At 30.1% G+C, this 4,774-nt stretch overlaps 1 long non-coding RNA gene across 1 annotated transcript; it reads left to right on the forward strand.

Moving 5' to 3' along the window:
* Nucleotides 1-1,820: 1,820 nt before the first annotated feature.
* Nucleotides 1,821-3,274, forward strand: LOC114139391 (uncharacterized). The gene is made up of 2 exons (XR_003594433.1): nt 1,821-2,663; nt 2,844-3,274. It is a non-coding gene; the product is annotated as an uncharacterized LOC114139391 (long non-coding RNA).
* Nucleotides 3,275-4,774: the final 1,500 nt, after the last annotated feature.

Raw genomic sequence — 4,774 nt, forward strand, 5'->3', positions numbered from 1 at the left:
AAAACCAATTCTTTCAGGTTTAATGTCACTTTGACATTAACTCAATGCTTTAAATAGATGCTGTAATAAAATATAAATTTATAGACAAAACATGACAAAATGCTACAAAAGGGAGGAGAATAAATATTTTTTTAAGGCACTGAATATTTTTACTGGGGTTGTTTTCTGCAAAAATAGAGCAGAATATTTTTTAAAAATATGTAAATATTAGAGATGATGACAAATGTTGAGGAGCAGCCTTCATAATTCACAGTGAAATAATCTGTATGCTGCTTGCAGCGCTGCCCGGCTGCAGTACTGTAAATAATCCTTTCAAAAAGCCTCTTAGTATGTGTCGCTGTGTTGCAGACATTCATCATCAACGCAGCGGCGAACTGCACCTCACAGGCACTTCCTGCTGCAGGAAGACCTTCAGGAGAACCGATGAAAAATCCTCTTCAACTCCAATGAAAACACTGAAAAGAAAAGCAGCTGGAGAATTTTAAGTGATTTAATAATTGAGATGAGACACAGATTAGCCAGAACTAAATGTGATGGGGGGATTATTACAAGACAAATGTAAATAAATACACATTTAACCAACAAAATGAGGATGGTAATAAACTCACTTATTACCAAAATATTGAATATTTACCAACAATTGGAGGTAGATCTTTTTCAACCAATGAGATGGAGTCTCACTTTTCACATTCATTCATTGAAGTTCAAATGTTGATAAATGATAAAACATGCATTACAAAACATGCTGTAATTGTAAGCATTCTGGTGTATATTTGATATTTAAGACAGCATTATTTTTTAATCATTACAAAAAGATAGAAACTGATGTAAATATGTTGTGTTTCACATTAATAAATCTGTATTTGTTGGTATTTTACAATAATTTATTTGATGTCTCAGCTTAAACTCACTGATTAAGAGAAGCATTCAGCTCATGTCCGGCTGTAATTAACAAGAATAACTTAATTTGAGGATTAAATTTGTTTATTTGATCTGTTATTTTTTTAACAGGTTGTATTTTGTGTGATCTGAAGCTTTGATTCATTTTGGGATAATTAAAATTTCTTTTAAGATAAATTTTCTTATGAAACTCGCTCTTAATTTTAGCTCATATTTGACGAGCTTAGTTATTTGCTTTGTTGTTGCGTTTGTAGTTTTTTGTTTATTTTATCAAAACACATCTCTCTTGTAAATGAGATCTTTGATGTCAATGAGACATAAAAGTCAAATAAAGATAAATAAATAAATACATGTCAAACTATTAACCTGAATGAGTAAAAATCATGCGTACATTCTTAAATATTGCACATTTCACCAAGGTTTAGACTAAGCAAAGCTGTCAAAACTTACATTTGGATTTGTCCACAAAAATGTTTAACCATGAAATAAATTCTAAAAGACAAAAGCAATAGACCAAAACTCAAAGACAGATTTGTTTGATTTAGTATTATTATAGAGCTAATTGTACGTGCAGAATATATTTTATTATGTGTGGACACAGAGATTAATGGTACATTTGTTGAGATATTGTCTGTATTTTGACCGTATAGATTGAATGAATTGAAAATATGCAAATTAATCTGAAAAGCCATTAAACACTGGGTCATGCACTGCAAAAACACAAAATCTTACCAAGTCTAATTTCTAGAGTAATTATCTTAATACCCTTCAACTAAGACAAAACTAACTTCGAAGTGACTTCTCAGCAAGATATAGGAGTTTGTTATAAATCAATATTTCCTTATATTTTTATTTAAAAAAATATTACTTTCAATGGCAGATTTTTTTTACTGACATGGGAGAAATGTCTTGTTGTTTGGAGTAAATATTTCCTTAACATTGATTAAAAGTTATAAGAGAATTAATCATTTTTTCTCATATTATAAGTTATAATAAGGGATAATAACTAAGGAAATATTTAATAGAAACCAGCTCATATGAGAAGTTACTTGTAAGTTAGTTTTGTCTTATTTCAAGTGTTTTAAGATATTTACTCTAGAAACTAGACCAAAGAAATACTTGGTAAGATTTTTCTTTGTATCAGACTAAGCTCAAGAATAATAATTTCTAAAATTTAAAAAACATAACACTGTAATCACAACAATAATAAAAACCTGGTATGTTTTTATTTTTGTTTTAGTGGACATCTGGTTGTGTTTCTCCTGCAGCTTTCTCTGCTGCGTCGTCGTTTTCTTTAATAAGTAGCTCAGACTTTGAACCACGGCGACAAGCAATGCAGCTGTTAATATTTGTCCAAATCTGTCCCTGTACAGTGAAAACTCCATATGCGGCAATAAAATTACACAATTCACTGATAACACCAGAGTATTGAAGACAAAGAGAAGCAGTAAAAGAGATTACATAATGGAAACACAAAGGTTTAAAGTCTCTGATCGTGAAGATTCGATTGTTTATGATGTGCGATAAAACTCAACAATGAGTTACTAAGCTGTGCATTTTTGAAAATAACTAAAGTTAAACACAACTCATCTTTTGCTTTGCAGGTCTAGATATGAAGAATGTTTTAGTTGAGTAGAGAGGATTACTGCAAAAGGTTGTTGCTAATGTTATAAACTCATGATAAGTTGGCATTTACTGTGCATTAAGTCTATTAGAAACTCCATTCAGAAATCTGATTTTTCCAAGCTGACACAAAGACAGCTGTCAGTCCTGCACTTTATATTTATATTTATATTCATATTTTATACTGTATTTTATTTTATTCTGGAGTAACCTCACAACATTGGAAGCTCAAAACATTGTCCTGAGCCGTATACAACGAAATTTCGTTCTGTATACACCCTGTGCATTGAAAATGACAATAAAGTCAGTCTAAGTCTAAGTCTAAGACAGCTTGGTAAAAACAGAGTAAAAATCAACTTTCCCTTTAATGTTTATTAGCTTTTAATGAGAAAAGCAGCAGAAACGTCTTTATTATTGGCATAAACCTTTTGGTTTTATGTGTTTATGCTACACTGTAAAAAGATAAAATAAACAAATAAATAAATTGTGTAATTTATGTTCAAATACTGTGCAACTGTGGTTACCAGAGTTTTACTAAAAATGGACGTAGTGTAACATTTTTCACATATTTATATAATTTTTATGTTTTGGCAGCCATCACTTTAACAGCTCAGAACTGTAAAAAATACTTGAAATTTATTCTTTTTTTGGAGTTATGGCATCTCAATGTATTTTCTACAGTAATAATGATTTTGATTTTACAATCTGTAACTATTGGTACATTAAAAAAAAATATTTGTCTGCATTTTGATGAATACATTTATGGGGTTTTTTTGTAAAAGAATGACGGCAGAATTAACTTGTTTCCAAAAAATTTGGAACAACAATAAACTGTAGTTGTGTCATCAGCTTCAGTTGAGGGAAAAAGCTGTGTTTGAGCTAAAGGTTTTTAAATTTAAACAATAATGAAAGAAAACAGTAAAATAAAAATAGTAAAATTGAGTCATTTAGAAATAGCCTAATCATGTATTTTGACCTGTTTAAAATTCGTATTGTGTTTTTAGCTGAAAGTAATGGAAAGCAACTCACAAGGTTGTCAGAACTGTGGGAACAAAATGTATTTAACAATTTAAATATATGAAAAGGTATAAAAGCTACTTTTGAATCTCAAGGAATAAAAAATAAAAAGATTGCAATATTAGTAAAATGGAAAAAACATGAAGAAAAAGTCAACATCATGGCTTGTTTGTTGGCAGAACAAGATAAATGAAGTTTTGCATCATTAAATGATTGATTGAGAATATATAATATTCAAATGATGTATTTGTTTAATATTTATTAGAGCTGACAGAAAAAACGAGCTGCTTGTTCAACACAGAAACTAAAACGTTACTTTTTTAACTCCTAATATTTTAATAAACTCATATAGATCTTATACATACATTAATTATAGATTGTCACAGTTTATGCAGGTTAATTATAACCAACTTTCAACCTTCTGACTTTAATGGCAGCTTTTCTCACTTCCCTAAACATACTTGACACTAATTGAAATAACACGCGTGAATGTTGCTGATATTATCTGTTATTTCTGTGCAGAACTTGCGATGCAAATTACTGACAGTAAAAAAAAAGCATTAACACAAACAGTCAGTTTGTTCCTGGCTCAATACATTTTCTGAGTAGTTTAAAATTAAAACTAGATGTTATTTTGTTGGTTTGAATTAGCTACATGAATACATGAAACAGCAATAAAGGCCTTCTTGAGGACAAAAAGTTTTTATATCCTATTTGCCTTGAAGGTGAAAAACCAAAAATGAATGAAAAAATTTACCAAATAGAAAATTTAGTTTAGCAAAAAGGGAATAAATATGTTGAGTAAACAACAACTCAGCATTGCTTATAGTTAAATATCAAAACAAAAGAAAATATGATCAAACAATCGATGAACATGCTTATTGTTAAGGTGATACATGGAAATAAAAGAGAAAATGTTCATTTATGCTATTATATTTACCACATCAGTTGGCAGTAAACCTAACTGGCCACTAGAGGGCGGAAGTGCGCCGCAAGTCCTTTTTTTTTGTTTTCTCCAGAGTAAAAGCATTTCCCAGGTTACTGCACTTCCTGAAGCAACTGTCACAATTTAAGGCTGAGTGGGAAATGTTTCTGCAGAAATTCACTCTGTCATTTGAGCATAACAGAAACTTACAAAAAGATAAAAAGAACACAAACAAATAATAAACACTTTAATGACATAAAGAGGTTCCAAGAGTGTAAACACCACTGTTAAAATATCAGCAAAATTACA

This window comes from Xiphophorus couchianus, chromosome 23 (genome assembly GCF_001444195.1).
Source record: "Xiphophorus couchianus chromosome 23, X_couchianus-1.0, whole genome shotgun sequence".
NCBI lineage: Eukaryota > Metazoa > Chordata > Actinopteri > Cyprinodontiformes > Poeciliidae > Xiphophorus > Xiphophorus couchianus.